The sequence below is a fragment of the Nerophis ophidion genome, linkage group LG06, assembly GCF_033978795.1.
Source record: "Nerophis ophidion isolate RoL-2023_Sa linkage group LG06, RoL_Noph_v1.0, whole genome shotgun sequence".
NCBI lineage: Eukaryota > Metazoa > Chordata > Actinopteri > Syngnathiformes > Syngnathidae > Nerophis > Nerophis ophidion.
In genome coordinates this window covers 25,430,115-25,449,111 of record NC_084616.1, presented here as the reverse complement: position 1 = coordinate 25,449,111, position 18,997 = coordinate 25,430,115, and the positions used below count along the sequence as shown (strand labels likewise).

Below are 18,997 nucleotides of genomic sequence, written 5' to 3'. Positions count from 1 at the left end.
GTTAATGTGTCAGAGTCTTACATCATCTTGTTTGGATATCTTATATCTGTATATCTTAGTTTGTAATTGTGACATAATGTATATACCTATGACAATCCCTTAGATACTCTCAATATTATTTCCTTTGTTTTCATTTAACATGTGAGTCAGTGTGCTCAGTCTTGCATGACGCTGTGAATGGTTCTGTAAAATCTGCATCATTGCATGCCAGGGGTGGCATGTTTGTGTGTGAAGTGGAGTGTTTGTCCCTCTTTTACTACGTTGAGGTATCCTTGAGTAAAAACCTCAGCCCGAGTGGCCTCATAAAGTTGTGTTATTAGTATGTGAATGTGCTGGTAATTTCTTTGAATGCCAATATATTAGAAATGGGATATACAGTATTTGTTAATTTAATATCTATCCATCCATTTTCTACCACTTGTCCTTTTCAGTGTTGTGGGGAAGGGGGGGCTAGAGCCTATCCCAGCTGCATTCAGGCGGAACATCTAGTTGTCACCGTTGCACCCCTCAGCCATGCTTTAGTTTTTGCAATGACAGAGTTCCTATGGGGTCTTAAAAACGTTTACATTTTAAATCCATCCATCCATTTTCTACCGCTTGTCCCTTTCAGCGTCTCAGGGGATGCTGGATTCGGCGGTAAGCGGTGTACACCCTGGTCAAGTCGCCACCTCATCACAGGGCCAACACAGATAGACAGACAACATTCACACTCACATTCACACACTAGGGCAACTTTAGTACTGCCAATCAACCTATCCCCAGGTGCATGTATTTGAAGGTGGGAGGAAGCTGGAGTACCCGGAGGGAACCCACACAGTCACGGGTAGAACATGCAAACTCCACACAGAAAGACCCCGGGCCCAGGGATTAAACCCAGGACCTTTGTATTGTGAGGCACATGCACTAACCCTTCTTTCCACCATGCTGCTCTTAGTTTTAATATGAAATAGTGTTTGAATAGTAGTTTAATAGTTTTAAATAAAATAATTTTAATTTAAAACATTTTAATGTCTTGAAATGTGTTAGAATTTCATAAAATGTATTAAATACACATTTGAAATGTCTTAAAAATATATTAACCTAATATTTACTCAAAACAAATCAAACAACTTCAGTCTATTTTGGTTTTTGAGTGAGCTGTTCATTACTACGAAACGAAACTAAAGTACCTATTCAGCAAAGTCCGAATGTATCAAGCACAACGAGCAAGTCTGTTCTGCTCGGTGCATGCACATGTATTTTACACCGGATCTTAGGTAGCAGGGGAGATTACAAAAGCCCAAAGCAAAGCCAAATATCGGTGTAAGATGGGTAAATGCAAGTTTGAAAATGTGTGAAGTTAATGTATGATTGAAGCTTGTGGATGTAAATGTGTAGAAACTGCGATATCACTGCTCCAGTCAGGTCCCAGAAGTGGAGCTATTGTAGAGGACGGCTTAAGTAAACATTGTGGTGAAAGGGAAAGGAACAATAATACAAAAGTCAAAGTGCATGTAAAAGAATGGCCACAAACACCCAGGGTTGACTTTTTGTCATTTTAGACAATTGTTTTGTCCACACTCCCTGTTTTGTCACAACTTTTGGCAGGAGGTAATACTGTTGATGTTTTTCTGTCTCTGCCCAATTCTGTCAGCCAAAAGCACTGCAACGGTAAAATATTTAGCTTTAGCAGAGCAGTAACAGTCCCCTTCACAGACAATAATGTGTTAGAAATTGTATGGAACAAAAAGGGCTAGGATTAAATAAGCTTTGCTTCTTCCAACTCATTATCAGACATGTTGAAATGAAAAACATGTGATGTATCATATTTTAATTGTATGCATGTTCAAAATAAACCAACAATATAACCATAACCCTATATTGTTGTGTTTTGCTCCAACATTGCTGACTTGCTGGTTGTTGCTGTCATGTGAAAACACTTGATATGAAGTACACTGCGCCTTCTTGACTTTGAAATATTGGGCATTAAAAGAATTTGAATTCCATGACGAATCTAAAAATGACTGTTATGACGTTTGCCTTTTTTTTTTTTTATAGTTCCAAAGAACTACTAGTTTACAATAAAAAATAAAAAAAATCTGGTGTTTTCAGTTACATCAGGTTAAGCGTTTTGTTTTTTAATGTAAAGGAGGAGTAAATTTAATTTTCCCTTGGGGATTAATAAATAATGTTTGATTCTGATTCTGATTAACACATACCGTACCGTGTTAAAATTCATTCTGGGCCTCCAGTTTTCCTTAATGCCTTTGTACTTTTTGTCAATATGGATGTGAAACAGGTCCTAAATGTTATTCATTATGGTTTTAAAAACATTAAAAATCTCACATGTGACCTGCTGAAACCTGCAGAGACCCTGAATGAGATTATTCGGTGGCCCCATGCCCTTATACTATGCAAAGTTTTGTGAAAATAGGTTAGGCCGTTTTTGCACAATTCTGATAACTACTAAACAGCGAAACAACAAAACATTACCTCCTTTGTAGAGGTGAAAAAAAGTTTACTTCTTAAAATATTCACAAAAACTAATGTATAGCATCTCGTGCAAACTTCAACGGATGACTCGTTTCTGCTTTGACTGCACATCTTTTTGTGTCCTTTACCTCTGGCATTCAGGGAATTCTTCTGACGTCTTCACTATGGCATATCATCACGTAGCCCAAAAATTTGTTTTGCACTTTTGTTTGTACCCTTTGCAAACTCAGTTTTTGCTTGGTGTGTAGGCCTATGAGAAGAGGAGGAGAGCATGAAACATAAAGCATGAGTGATGTTTCAGCAGTGGACCGGTGTCTTGCTAAGTCCACCTAATTTTGCTGAGAGGTTTTAGAATGTGCAAACGCAAAATTTATGGTCTTTGCACTGTTAAAGGATGATAAAAAATGCCTTCTATTGTTCAAGGGTTGGAGTAAGTGTATCTGTGATTCACTAAAGCCTGAAATAGACCACCACCACTTACAGCTCTGGTTCCGTCTCAGCTGTGAATCAGCGCTTACTACAGCATTGTGTCACATTAATATTTGAGTGCTACATATTATCAAGTAGATGTAGGACTTAAACAGCACTTGCACTGAAGTGTACTTACATCAACTCCTTGTTTATTTCTTCCAGAGACGTCCATGCAGTCGCCATAATGGTTTCAGTGTTTGTGTTGAACTTGACATCTGACACCTGACCACCTGCATAAGCTTGGTAATCATTTCATTTATTTTTGATTTGATACATTCTGATTGATTTGCCATTTTAATCATATTCACTGATCTTTGGCTTTCACTTTTGTTTTCTTTGTTATAATTATTTATTCTGTTTGTGTTGTGTTTGTTTCATCTATTACTCATTACCCCTGATTGTCAATGTGTTTGTTGTTTGGTATATTCCTTCATTTCTTTCAAAATATATTTTTAATGACTCACCCACATTTTCATTTGTCCTAAAGCAACACTTTTTGTTTTTATACATGTATTGCAACCCCTTTTACCCCGCACTATTTTGCAGTATCACATCCCTTGTAATTTTTAAATTTTTTTTTCCACCTGCAATTATAAAGCGAGCCCCCCAGTAGGCCTATTATTCGCTTTTCACCATTCTTATTCCAGTCCTAATTAACAGAAGGGATTCAGTAGAAGAACTGGTAAGACGGTGGTGCAAAAGAGCCAAGACTAGACATTTGCTGAAAGAAGGGAGGGGGTAGGATAGGGTGGTGCAGTTGGAGTCGCAAGGTTGCAGCCCAGAGCAGTAGACTTGCTTGTCTCAGCAGAGTAAACATAACCCCTCGTCTGCTCACAGTAATGACTAACAGAGGAAGACGTGCACAGAAACACTATCAGGGGCGCTACCTTGTCCCGGTAGACCTCACGCACACCCTTCCTATCATCTCCCAGCCTTTGCATTCCTAAACACAAGCAGATCCATCCCGTACACTGTTATTATTAAGGGTGCTGTGCACCTGCCCTTGTCTGTTTTTGTCGCTGAAAACTCTGTGGGACACCTACCTTATACAAGATGGATAAGGCGAGTGCCTCACTGAGCTTATTTCTTGTGCAGTCTTAATAGTGAACAATCCGACTTGTTTACTCTGACTCATCAGACCCCAATTGGGAGCAGTGGATTTGCAGCACAACAACAGGAAATTATGAGTGATTGGGAGCATCTTGAGATCTGACCTCCAGTTGTTTGACTGATTTTCTTTTAATTGCTTGCCGTCTTTCACTTGACACCGTCACAGCATTGCGCTGGAGGTGAGACGTATGAAACACTCATATATCGCCATGAGTGTGGTAAGATGCACTGCCTTGAAAACATTTGCAAATGGGATTGCAATCAAGCAGCGGTTGTCACATTGCCATTCTTGTGTTAATTAACAAATGTATAATTGTTTCACATCTACCAGTCACTGATGTTTTTGCAAAAACATTTGTATACATCTTCTTGGTCAAATGTTGTACTGTTTACCTTGAATATATTTTTATTTGAAGTTTAATTAAATTGTCTGCAATTTATCTTTGGGTAAAATGTGGGCGATAAGTATGATTTAACAAACAAGTGGAGTTGGCTGTTTCACTCGTCTGATCAGGATGCCCTTCCAGCTTTTGTGCCACAAATGCACCAAATTGCCATTGTACCCCAATGCGCAAGCATACATTTAAAATACTTTGTAATAGGAGCACATTTTGTAGAACTGCACATAATTGAATTTACAAACACGGACATTTGTAACATTATTTGCATTTTATTTATCCAGCAAATTCTACGAGAAACATTTGTTATACTGAAATTAATAAAGACATCTTGCACAGTAATGAGGGCAAAGTAGCTCTTGCAGTCAGGTACATGTACTGTTGAAAATCCCAAATGAAGTATCAGTTTTAGGATTTACATCAACAGACTACATTATTTGCAGAGTAAGGTTGTATCAAAAGAAAATCCCCAGTGTGTGCCGAATTTGCAACCTAAGAGCAGGATTCATTATCATCCCACCAGATGAGAGACTTGAAGAGGTTAGGGCATAGTTCTTATACAAAGTGGGATGTGGCCTTGGAATTTGCATGGCAGGCAGAAGCTGAAGCTGGGACCCAGTGAGGACAAGTCATTGCTATGCCTAGTGATGTGTGAGACAGTAGCAGAAGATTATTGTTAGCATACTGAGAAAATACCTTGAATTCCAATGATTCTCCAAAGCACAGAAGGAAGTCAACACTTTCACTCCCTCTGCTAGCCCCATCCCTGCTAGCAGATTCAACATCTGGTAAATAAGATGGACCATCATTTCAGCTATATGCACAATCCATGTTTGAAGGAAATAGGTGAAACAAGATAAAAGCAAGAAAAACTAGAAGATGACAACCAAAAACCTAGCCTTAAGAGGCTGTTTAATGTGTTAAGGCAAAGCTTGTGAGTCTTCTAGGCTCACATAACACATCAAAGACCCTCGTTTTCCCCAAGCGGCTTTAGTCTTAAGAAGAACTCATCATATTCAATCATGCGCTCACTCAATGATCTTGCAGAAGCTACCTCCCACCCTGTCATTTTGTTCATTAAAACCAGACAAAAACAGGTTGGCCAGTGTCACAGCAGAGCACAGTGCAGCAGTCACATCTTGTCGTTCTTGTCCATCGTTGACCTGTTTTGTTAACCCTCACTGTATATCACTGCCTGATTAGATGTCACTCAATTAAAGGCACTTGAATAAAGCTAGAGAAAGCTCCATATTTTCCAAAGATGTTGTGGAAAAGGTTGCAGAGAAGGGGTCCCTTAGCACCATAATGTTATGCCAGAATTTCACTAGCTAGCTAAACTTTCAGACCCAATCAATCAGAACTGTGTGCTGGACTTTTTTTTAGTTGCAAAATTAAAAAGGGCATTTCAAGTAAGTCACTGAGGAGTTGCCCATTTTATAGTCGGCTGTGAGAAGACGCACTAGAATTAATAGACCTCTCCTATTATGCCTTGCAATGACGGTCCCTGAGCACCCTGATCAGGTGAGGCCCAGTGAAGCAAAGATCATTTATAAGTGGTTCATTATTTTACCTCCACAATCCTCTGACTGCCATTGATTTAATAAACACTGATGTAGCTCCTTGTTGAAGAGAAGTGCCATTTTTCGCTTCTCAGATTTGCTATCTGTTATCTCGCTCATCATTCTAGCTCAGGCCTCAGCAGTAATACACAGATGAATCTTTACTGAGAACAAGAAAGGGCTGTATACTGCAATTTTACTGCTGCACATATTCCTTTTAAAGTCATTGAAATATTCTTTAGAACATTTTATCTCCTGAGCTGGTGCACCCAGACAAAGCTTTATATATCGGCGCTTGGGTAAAGATATGCCAAAGTATGACAATCATCTGTGAATGGGGCTACAATAACTAATGATCTATCAATAATGATTAATGCATTTGTTTTTAATTTTTTAATGTTTGATGGAACTATACGCTATTTGAAACAGGCAATGAGCTTTGTCATCGTGTATTCCCTGCAGTAAACAGAGGCAGAATCTCTATAGACCACTATAAAAAGTGTGGTAAAGTGATGAAAAGAAAAACTGACTATTATTAAGCTTAACTGACAGTAAAGGCTCCTGATCTGTTTTTGTAACAGAGAGGCTTGTTTTTTTCTGCTGGTTATTCCTTTGCAGGGTTAAAAGCAGTTTGTGGTCAGGCTGCGGGTGTATGGCAGGCACATCAAATCAAGATGAAATGGGATGATCAATTTGGCCTGCATTAATCCCTCCTCCCTAGCTACATTTTATTGATTTTTTTGTTCAGCTTTCTTGATAACAAGAATCATTTAAAGGTCACATTTTGATGTCTGTCAAAAAGAAAACATTCTTAATGCATTGTGACTGGCCTTTAAGGCTTACGTTGGTCAGAAAGCAGAGTGAATCTTGGGATTTAAGACAGATTATATTGGAAACAGGCTATGTAACAACAAGGTTTTTAAAAAGTAGATACCACCCATTTGTCTATTAAAAAATGTAATTAGAGATTCAAGTTTCCTTTCTTGGTAATACTTATGGTACATGCGAACATGTGTTCCCTTTAAGCATCAATTTTTAATTAATCAGAAAACTGCAGACTTTGGAATCCACAGTGGAGTTGCTCAGAATAGCTTGTTAGTCTGCTGTTTTGATGGCATGCAAAGTATTTTTGCCCATATGATATGTATCATATTTTTTTAATGTAAATATGGACAGTTTAATTACGAATTTTGAAAATTGGACCTGGGCCAATTTTGCTTGTTTACTTACACCAGACATGTATCAAATGTGTCACATCCATACACTCACCAGTATATCATTAAAAAGCGATGAATGTCAAAATTATTAGCCAAAATAGATGGTTGAGAAAAGAAATCGTCGACGAATGAATAACAGGCATCAAAGCAAATGTCCACAAACTGGAAAAGCCAAACTATTTGCCCTCTCCCTTCTTAATATTCAAAGCAAAATGGTTTAGTTAAGGAAATATTGACTCCGGTTGAATAAACTATTTAAAATTGCCACAAATGTGCCAAGACTAAGACTTAGATTTGGAGCCTAGTTTACTTCCGTAAACACATTAAAGCGCGTGTAAGGTCATTATGTCATATGTGCATGGGAGTCAATTCAGCGAGGCGTCCCATTCACAAAAGGAGTCTATTTTTTTTGGTAATGTGAACATCTACATAAAAACATCTGATTTGACAAAAAAATCTGAAATTGCCATTATGGAGATGGTTGATAGAGGGATGGTGGCTAAGCTGACATCGATAATGGCCAATTCCTCTTACCCCAATACGTGACACTTTGGATGCCCCAAGTAATTCCTTCAGCAAATAAGTGTTACATCCACAGTGTAGGAAGGAACGCTATCACAAGTCATTTCTATCCATAGCCGTAAGACGTTATAACACACAAATATAAATACTGCAATTTGTACAAACTTTTATCTTTTTAGTGTGCAATGTGTGCTATGTATGCAATATGGTTGTAACTAAAGTGTTATTATTTTTACTTTTTCTACTTTCATTTTATTACTAGTTTATTTCTTGTCCCGTTTCATGCTGTATGCAATTTTTACAGTGCAACAAAGAAATATCCCCAATGTGGGATACTTAAAAGTCCATCCTATCCTATCCTATCATATTTTGTATAGAGCTGAATATCATGGACCACTGTCTGAGGCACATATGATTCTGCGTAAGAGGTGCCTCCACACTTAGGGTTGTACAGTTGTTTGAAAAATAACAGTAATTCTTGGTTCTATAATAAAATCATCAATCTACTTGTAACTTTATCACTGGCCAACTCAAGTGACACTTATTCAATTGAGTTTCAGTACAACTTTTTAAATTGTGAATGTAAAAAAAAAAGTATTACCTGCTGACCTAACTCTGTAAAAAGGGGTGGTTCTGAATCAACAGGTTAATACAGGGTATTTCAGCAGGTTGCAAAGGACAACTGTTCCACCAAGTAGAGCTCTTGCAAGCACCAGTGATGCTTAATCACATCAACTTATCTTATCTCCATTAGAATCCATTTATTGGCCCAGTATGAGGCTTCCCAACTGGATTCGACAGGAAGAAAATTGTCCTTTTCTGGAGGGACGGAATCTTAATTGCAAAATATAGGACTTGGAATAGGATTACAATAAAGGCTAATGCAATGCGCCTTGAAGGGAAGTTAGTTATTCAGAAGAAAAGTTTTTGGTGCCGTCAAGCGGTCCTTCACAGATTGGGTTTACTTTCAGTACTTTTTTCCTAAGAATGTATTTTAAAGTATCCCAAATACATATTTTCACATTAATTCAAGAGAAAAAAAGAGCAGTATAGATAATGCAAGAAGGGTTAGAGCTGATGCCCAACAGCAAGAAGGTTCTTGTATTACATGGGTTTTCTTTGCATACTGCTACTTCTTTTTACCATCCAGAAACATGTACATGATTGTTAATTGAAGACTTTTGTGTTTTTGTGAATTCTTGTTTTTTCCTGTGTCATTTCAGTCCAGGGTGTACCCCATCTTGCACGCTTCAAATAAAAACGCTAACTTCCCTGTCACCCTAACCAGGATTGGCGCTATGGAAAGTTAATGGTTGAACTGTTTGGATTGACATGACGTAACGTACGGCGTATTATAATTTGTGGTGGTCAAATTATCTCTGTTCTCAATGGGTACCCGGTGCCATTGAGCCCTTCTCGAAGAAAAATGCCCTACGCTTGTGTTGTTTTCAATGTTATGAACTGTTCAAATCGTAAAATTGTCTTCAGAATTTCTCGAAGTAATTAAGAAGGGCGGAAGAGTGCAAGATTTTAGGAAATGACTTCAACAAAAGTGGCTCTCAAACGTAGCACTCCAGTCCAATAGAGCAAAATCAAAAAAATGCACAAGTTTGCAGTAATCACTTTGTTAAATGTTTGTTTGATATATTTTGAATATACATTACTCGTTTATTTTTTTCCATTGAAGTATTATACCGATATTGTCTGTATTTTAATTTTTAACAAACAGAAACCAGATACTCAGGAGCAATGATACTTTGTCAGGAAATATACTTGCTTATTTTATGCACAAATGTGTCAGAATGCTTATGAATACAGTACAAAAATTAAATATGGTGAAGATTCAGTAATTGTTAGTTTGTTAAATGGATAAGCAGTCTAGGGTGTCAGCTGTCACGTGCTAGTCGTTGCAGTTTAACATGGACGCGTCCTTGCAAGTCGGAATGATGTTCGTTAAGAAATTATCGAGTTTGAGTCATTATCGAATCCTCTTATTGAACCGATTCCTTATCGAATCCAGATAGGTTGTTGTGTGTGCACTGAGTTCCAAAAGTCATAGATGTTATGTGACTGGGCCGGCACGCTGTTTATATGGAGGAAAAACGGACGTGACTGAGGACAGCATGCGGCCGTTATAGGGTGAAGGTTTCAGGCGAGAGAGGACGCTAAAGGCATGCCCCCAGAGAGCATATAGTGCTGCAATGTGCATTGTAAATAAAAAAAATTGCCAACAAACACATCACCAAAATGGACGCTCACTTTCGACATCCCGATGAAGCACACTAGTGAAGAGGGGACCAGCAAGGTAGCGAATCTATACGCACAACGGGGCAAGAGAAGTCGGCTTTTACTGTTGTGCTCGCTTGCTATGCTAATGAACAACCAGACTGACTTTGAAAATGAGGAGAGGGAATCCGGCGTGCTTGACAGAGAACTTTCCTAGCTGTTCATTTCGGACACAGAAGATGAGGACTTTGATTTACTTGTGAATGAGGATTGATCAAAAAGTAATGTGAGTACATTGATAAATACTTCAATAAAGTACAACAGAACTCAGCTCTGCCCCTGCTGCCTTTTTAAAACAGCGTCCATGCATGCTAGCATATGTTTTAAGCTAGCGTATGTTTTAAACTAGCGTATGTTTCAAGATAGCGTATGTTAAACAGTGCCTGCGCCCAAAAATACGCTGCGCCTTATTTATGCGTTTCATACAGAAAAAACACCGCAACTGACAGGGAGCCTTTTAATACGGTGCGCCCTACGGTCGCGAAAATACGGTATAGTGGCTTCGATAATGGGAACCGGTTCTCAAAAAGGGATTCAAATCCATGGAATCGGTTATTTTCTTATCAAACAATCGGGAGAACCGGTTTCGAACATCATCCTTACTTGCAAGACGCAAAGTCGAATCATGAGATGCAAAACGATGCATGATTTATCTGGAAGAATCTTTACACCAATGTCCTTGACCCAACCACACACAAATAAGTTGTAGGCACCCGTTGTTTTCCAAGGTTTTATCCGTTTTGCCATGTAGAATGATGTCTAGGGCACAAGATAGATTGATAAGTCTGGGAGCTCCGCGACTAATCCTGGTTATAGCTCGACAAATCGTTTTTTGATCAAGTATAGCACGGGTAGGGAACCTATGGCTCTAGAGCCAGATGCGGCTCTTTTGATGATTGAGTCTGGCTCTCAGATAAATCTTAGCTGACATTGCTTAACACGATAAGTAATTAAAAATAACGTCCAAATTATAAAACATTCTCATCCATTTTTTTCCGACCATCCATTTTCTATCGCACCTGTTCAAGAAGTCGCTTTAATTGTAAGAAGTATCATATTTATTATTGGTTAGCTTTAGAATAACAATGTTGTTATCTTGGGGACTGCGTGGCGAAGTTGGGACAGTGGCTGTGCCAGCAATCTGAGGGTTACTGGTTCAATCCCCACGTTCTAGCATCTTAGTCACATCCGCTGTGTCCTTGAGCAAGACATTTCACCCTTGCTCCTGATGGGTCCTGGTTAGCGCCTTGCATGGCAGCTCCCGCCATCAGTGTGTGAATGAGTGTGTGAATGGGTGAATGTGGAAATAGTGTCAAAGGGCTTTGGGCTCCTTAAAAAGGGTAGAAAAGTGCTATACAAGTACAACCATTTACCATTTTTTTTACAATTTTTAAAAAGAATAAGATACTTTTTATACTGTAAAAATGTTGGTCTTTAAAATGCACACATTTAGTTGTATTCAGTGTTAAAAAAAGATTATATGGCTCTCACGGAAATACATTTTGAAATATTTGGCTTTCATGGCTCTCTCAGCCAAAAATGTTCCCGACCCCTGAAGTATAGGGATCATCTACATCCATCCATCCATTTTACTACCGCTTGTCCCTTTTGTGGTCGCGGGGGGTCGCTGGAGCCTATCTCAGCTTCCATCCGGCAGAAGATGGGGTACACCCTGGACAAGTCGCTACCTCATCACAGAGCCAACACAGATAGACAGACAACATTCACACTCACATTCACACACTAGGACTAATTTAGTGTTGCCAATCAACCTATCCCCAGGTGCATGTCTTTGGAAGTGGGAGGAAGCCGGAGTACCCGGAGGGAACCCACCCAGTCATAGGGAGAACATGCAAACTCCACACAGAAAGATCCAGAGCCTGGGATTGAACCCAGGACTGTTCAGTACCTTCGTATTGTGAGGCAGATGCACTAACCCCTATTCCATTGCATAGTTTTATGTTTTGCTTATATCTGCTTTTTGCAAGAAGATCTAGGCCCTTGCGTACTCAGAGAGTTTGCGCGCTGTTTGCTGCACCACCACTTTTTTCCACTTTCGGGAAAAAGTCATGTGACGGAATACAAGCAATATACAGTATTAAAGACCACTGTAGTTGACTATTATAAATACTTAGAACATTGTTTTTGCTACACAATGTTAAGTCTGTTGTGAGAGGTTATGTCTTAAATGTGGTTGTGAGTGCTTTTTTTGATGGTTTGTTTGCTATCTGGTAGAATTTCACAAAATCTACTTTATCATATTTTTTTAGTTGAGTCGAATGGACGGACATATTTAAGTTTTTTCAGCCTTAGCAGAGTTCTGCACTATACTGAATACAATTTTAGCTGTGTATCCTTTCAGTCTTACTTACCTGTCCTAGATGTCTTGCACTAGGAGGAAGCTGACTGAAGAGCAGCCAGCCCTACCACTCATTGTGGCTGGGTCAATATAAAACCTCATTACCAGGGTGTCATAGAAAATTTGTGCACTTTCTGCTCCATCTAGCAGCAATTTTGCTGTATAAGCACTACTCTCGTTTGTTTTAAGAATTTTCACCAAAGGAAGGCTTAGAAACTGGAGCCTTTCGCCCTCTGGAGCCTCGCTGGCCCAGTTGTTCCATCTTTGCCTCTTCTCCTATACATGCTGCGTCCTTATGTGTGTTCCGTATGTTTAATGATTCTTAAGGCTCCATTATGTTATAATGTCTGAACTATGCATGGCCTTTTGATGGCGTCATGCTTTAGTCTGCAACTTGCAATTTTCATCTAAGACACCAGGAGAAGTGTTTCCTGTCGGAGTAACCACAGATGTCATTGACAAAATATTTACTTTCTTTGTAATAGTGAGCAATGAAGACAGCGTCATCCACACCCTTGTTATTGTTGGAACTAATCATTCAAAAAAAAAAAAATTACTTTTAATATACACGTTGCTCAACAACCAGAGGAGAAAATGTTTATGAGGTTGGACTGTGCAATCCCTGAACGAGTTGCAGAGGGCAGGCACATTTGCAACACTATTGGGCTGTCCGTGTTATGAACTGCTGAGGTGGATCCCAAGGATGCAGAGACGTTTTAGTTTGTGGAGAAATGTTCTTCCTTTTATTTTGGCGGAAGGAGGACGTAGCCAAAACAAAGGCGATGGTGGATGCACAAAAAACACACCATGATAAAACTACAATGATTAATAACCAAAACTAAACAAAAAGTGCTACACAAGGCTAGGAATAATACTGAATGAGTAAACATAAAACAGAGAAACAAAGTACAAAATACAAAAGCTAGACGAGGCTAGGAAAAAATACTTCATGAAAGAAGTTAAACAGAACAACTAAATACAAAATAAAGGCGCTAGACAAGACTTGGTAATACAGGTAAACCTGAGAAGATGCACGAGACAAACTACAGTTTGCTGGTGAGACAAAATGAAACATGCGTTTGTAGTAGAAATGACAAAGTTCCGGCGCTCTCAGGCCGTCAGCAGCCAGGTTAAATAGGCTAGTCCTAATCAGCCTCAGGTGTGTGCTGCTGCCCTGCGCCAGCTGCACTCCATACTGTGGACGAGAGAGAGAGAGTGAATATGGTGTGCAGATAAAGACAGAAATAAGCAAGGAAAATTCAGATTACCACAGTCCGAGCTGTTGGACACTAGAGAGCTATGTTATTTTAAATAAACACAACTGTTTAAAAATGTTTGTCCATCTATCTTTGCAATGAGCTGGCAACTTGTCCAGGTTAGATAGATAGATAGATAGATAGATAGATAGATAGATAGATAGATAGTACTTTATTGATTCCTTCAGGGAAATTAAAATTCCAGTAGCAGTGTACAGAGTTGAGATCAATTTAGAAAAAGTAAAAAGTAAATAATGGGGGTTTAAATGGAAACAAATTGGAGAAATATTACAAAAAGAATAAAAAATAAAAAGCAACAATGGGAATAAAAATATAACAGTAAAATAAGAATATAGCAAGAGAAACTAGGCAGTAGTGACCATGTTATGAAAACGTGTTGCACTGTTATTGTTTTGCATCCCCTGTCATCCTAGTACCCCCCGCCCCCCGCCCCAGAGAGGAGTTGTACAGTCTAATGGCGTGTGGGACAAAGGAGTTTTTGAGTCTATTAGTTCTGCACTTTGGATGAAGCAGTCTAGCACTGAAAAGGTTCCTCTGGCTACTGATAACGCTATGCAGAGGGTGACTGGCATCATCCAGGATGCTCACTAGTCTGTCAACAGTCCTCTTCTCTGCCACCCTCACCAGTGAGTCCAGTTTCATTCCGATTGTAGAACCGGCCCGCCTGATCAGTTTCTCAAGTCTGGAGCTGTCCTTCTTAGATGTACTGCCCCCCGCCCCAGCACACTACCGTGTAGAACAGAACACTTGCAACCACAGACTGGTAGTACATCCACAGGAGTTTTTTACAAATGTTGAAGGAGTGCAGTCTCCTGAGGAAGTACAGCCTGCACTGTCCTTTCTTGTACTGGTGGTCCGTGTTAACAGTCCATGGGTTGTACCTTGCTTTGCGCCTGCTGAGAGATTCCAGCCCCCCTGAAATCCCCGAAAGGGACAAGTAGTAGAAAATGGATGGATGTTTAAGAACAATTTTTTTTTATGTGCAGTCATTGTGTGCAAATCAAGCATCACTGCAAACAGCAAGCTGTAAACAACAGAGTAATTATTTTCGGAGTGCACCTCCAGTATATACAGTATTAATAATTACACAATATTTAACCACTGCTTTTGATCAAATAATAATTTGTACATTTCATGTATAATGTCTGGTCTTCTGTGCTAATGGACCTTCATTAGCAATAACTGACCAATCACAGCGCTGCGTTCCGCGTTGCCACAAACGCAATGTTAGACTTTTGCAGCACGTTGGCGAGCTCATAACTGGTACTGCTGTTTGAAAGTTGGATTATGCCCCCATACATTCTGTATATGATACTCTGGTTCTGCGGCAACAAGGACCAGAATGTGAATGGTTGGCAGTACGATATATTATGTGTGAACACAACTTGTTCAGACGGTGTACAGCTCACCTTCAAAAATGCCTTCTCCTCTAATTTTGTATCAACAATTTGATTTAACTTGACTGTTGTAAAATTATATTGATTCATCCCACCTCCTATCACTTCCCATCTCTTTAATTACCATTGTTTGCTTAAGACGAAAAAAGCTAATGAGCTAATAAATAGTCGACAGTGTCATGGTTGCTCACTATTTGACTCTCCAGAAAACATTGACACTAGTCCCAAAGTGACGCCCTTGGGTTGCTCCATGTCAGGTACTGTAACACAAGTCAAGATGAGTGAGAAAGAAAGACAATGTAATTGAACTTTGTGTGTTTTTGCTAAAACTCGAGTGCTTGGGTCACTTTTCACTTGAAAGACGAGCCAATTCCTTTAATGTGTTTTAAGACATGTTTATTATTTTTTTAATCAAGGAAGCACTTCAACTTGAGTTGCAACACAAGTAATTAAGACAAATAGTACCCTGGCATAGTCACATATATCTGTTTTTGCTTTGCTGTACATCTAGTGCTAAATACCCAAGTCCTGTATCGATAATGTTTATTTTATTTACATTAGTTGTTTTTAATGTTTTTTTTTATTTTCTTTAAGTTTAATTTATTTTCTGAACGCCCAAGGCTATTCTTGTTAGATAGGAACATGTATTTTACATGACAAAAGAGGTTTTATGGCATGTCAGAAGTATTCATGACTAATAAATAGGCTGGCAAAAATATTGATTTTAGTTAGTGTAATAAAGAATCTTGGAGCACTGGTGTATTCTTGTTACTGTGTTAAAACAATCTTTTCATATCCTTATATGTTGAGTACGGGTATCCTCAAAAGTGCAGTCAAACATGTAATACTATGAGTAGTTTTAGTACATTTCAACTGAAATGTTAATTTGTAATTGACTAGTTTTGGGGATAAAATTGATTGGCCCTAGTGTGTGAATGTGAGTTTGAATGTTGTCTGTCAATCTGTGTTGGCTCTGCAATGAGGTGGCAACTTGTCTAGGGTGTACCCCCCCCTTCCACCCATGTGCAGCTTGGATAGGCTCCTTGACCCCATAAGGGACAAGTGGTAGAAAATGATGGATGGATGTTCAGTTTTGAGAAGACATGCTTACACATTAATCGAGTCTCATTAAACAGTCTTGTGTCACTAAGTTCAGAATATTTTTTGTTGTTCTATTGGGTCATTGCCCCTTTGATTGACCTTGTCATCACAGAGGAAGCCAATGCCTGATGTCTGTTCATCACTTTTTAAGATACATTTGTTAAGAAACACTTTTTTTTTTTTACTGTGATAATTTTGAGAACAAAACTTTTCAGAAATGCGATAATTATCTCAGACACATTTGCATTCTTGATCTCCCATTTGGGCCTACAGCTCCGTCCCTAAATTGTCTCTAATTGGGAAGGTGTGTGTGGGTAGGTTCAGACGAGCTGGCTGGTGCCACTTTACAAAATAATTTTCAACAACAAGATCAAGCTTTTGTTAAGCAGCATAGAGCTCCACTGGGGCATTTAATTCTGTTGATGGGTCAGCAGGGAGTGAACCGCACTAGCAATATAAGTATTTGAACAGAAAACAGTCGCATATTATGGCGAAGAAGATTCTATTTTCCTCTCTGGTTTGATTTGAACTCACATGAACAATGTTCCACTGCCATTTGTTTCCTATACTTTAGTTTCTTCCTTCAAGCATGTTATTTTTTTTTTTTACCTTAGCCATGACTCTTGTTCTAAGAGTCTAACTATAGCATTTAGTTGTATAAAGCGCCACACATTTTAAGTAACAGTTAGTCAAGGATAAATACATTTTTTTTGTTTTTCAATTATTTTTACTTGTGGCTCTCAAGTTAAAAAAAAAACAAGGAAATTAATGTATGGGAAAAACTGGCAGCTGATTTTTTTCTCCAAATGTTCATGTTCATTAGATGAGATTCATGTGTATTTAGGGTGTAATGGAATAGTGAAGTCTCAATACAATAAAAAATGGGATATAGGTCACTCTAAATGACGTGCATAGGCACAACTAAATTCCAACGAGTAATGTTTTATTAAATGTTCATTCCTCAAACTTCACTTAATCTGCAGGCTAACAAAAAAGTAGACTTTGTAATTGGATGAAATGATGTATTCAATATAAATAATTTAGTAAAAAGGATTGATAACTTTGTCTTCTGTTGTATTTAAGGCTGTTGTGCAGATCGTTAAGAGTTTTTGTACGGACCCATACGGTAAGAAAGACTGTATTGTGTTTTACTACATCGTTATTGCAATGAAGATTATTAAAAACGCGAACATAATTGTCGTAAAAAAAGTTGATAGGAAGCGACGTATTGTTTGTACATGCATGGACGGATCATGTCTTCCAGTACCGATCATGTAGCGACAGTCATTTCCGATAAGCTTCATGTTGTCTTCCAGCTTGTAAACACTGCAGCATGTAAGCTGTTAGAGCAAGCGCGAGGGTCTCATCACACTCCTTTGCATTGTTCTCATATTTTATTACCCGATTTTATTTTATTTATCTTAAAATAAATGTTTCCGTTCTTTTTTTTTTTTTTTTTTTTTTTTAGGCATAACATTCCTAATGTGTGTATTACTCAAGTACTTAACGCAATGCACATATTAAAGTTTATTTAATGTGCAAAAGTTTTTTTTTTTTTTTAATACATTGGCTGTTGAGATCCGCTTTTTGGCTCCTCCACATATTATTGTTTATTGTTCCATTTTTATTTTCACTCTCCATCTGATCCTAATATTTCCTGTTTAAGTCGGTCAACATGGTAGCTTATCAGTTTCACCTGTTTCTCAAGGCCCTGCACACCTGTCCTCACTAATCACCTGCCTTATGTAAGCCTGCATCTTTTGTTGTTCAGTCTGGGATCCAAGTTTGTTTTCACACAACGGTACGTCTGCTTTTGTGGTTTGCTTACACGCAACTAGTTTCCTCTGATCATTCCTATGTTTATTCACGCTAGTTTTCACGCTATGCCCTTGTATTATTCCAGCTCTCACGCTGAAGATTTGTTTTTTCAGTTTTTGTGTGCTTTCGAGGGGCTTCACGGTGGCAGAGGGGTTAGTGCGTCTGCCTCACAATACGAAGTTCCTGCAGTCCTGGGTTCAGATCCAGGCTCGGGATCTTTCTGTGTGGAGTTTGCATGTTCTCCCCGTAAATGCGTGGGTTCCCTCCGGGTACTCCGGCTTGCTCCCACTTCCAAAGACATGCACCTGGGGATAGGTTGATTGGCAACACTAAATTGGCCCTAGTGTGTGAATGTGAGTGTGAATGTTGTCTATCTGTGTTGGCCCTGCGATGAGGTGGCGACTTGTCCAGGGTGTACCCCGCCTTCCGCCCGATTGTAGCTGAGATAGGCGCCAGCGCCCCCCGCAACCCCGAAAGGGAATAAGCGGTAGAAAATAGATAGATAGTGTGCTTTCGAGCCCGATTTAGTTTGTCTATTACTATTCCTAGCTTTTATGCTAGCGTCCTTTGTTTGTTTTATTCTACTAGCTCCAGCATTTTTGTTATATAGCTGTTTTTGTTATTTAAATAAATCTGTTTATCTTACCTTTGCTGTGTTCAATTTCGACGCATCCTCGAGGGAATCGAACCCGGTACCACGATGCCGAACAGGCGTAACATTGGCTGATCAAAGTTAGCAAACTAAACATTTAAACCAAATTCCAGTAGAATACAGCTCTATTAGGAGTCTATAAAAAAATCTAATGACTCGATGGGAACGCTTACATAACAAAATGCTGTCAGTGAAGATTAGCTACATGTTGTCCTTTTGGAATTAAAGAAAAACAAACTTGCTTGTTTTAAGTCATTAGGTACTGAGGTGTGTTCCCCATGCACACTGGAACCATAAGCATTGTTCAATGAATTTGCAGTGCTAATTGTGTGTAACACTTCACCCACTTGGGAATCCT

General features: G+C 38.9%; 1 protein-coding gene across 9 annotated transcripts in view; it reads left to right on the top strand.

Annotated features, from left to right (window-relative positions):
• Nucleotides 1-18,997, top strand: part of camta1a (calmodulin binding transcription activator 1a) — a 778,795-nt gene that overhangs the window by 108,527 nt on the left and 651,271 nt on the right. Inside the window, exon 2 of one of the 9 annotated variants that reach the window (XM_061903170.1) lies at nt 3,106-3,186. The exons of the other annotated variants lie outside the window; for them this stretch is intronic. The gene's annotated coding sequence lies outside the window, so the exon portion shown is untranslated. The remainder of the gene's footprint in view (nt 1-3,105; nt 3,187-18,997) is intronic. 9 annotated transcript variants of the gene reach the window in all.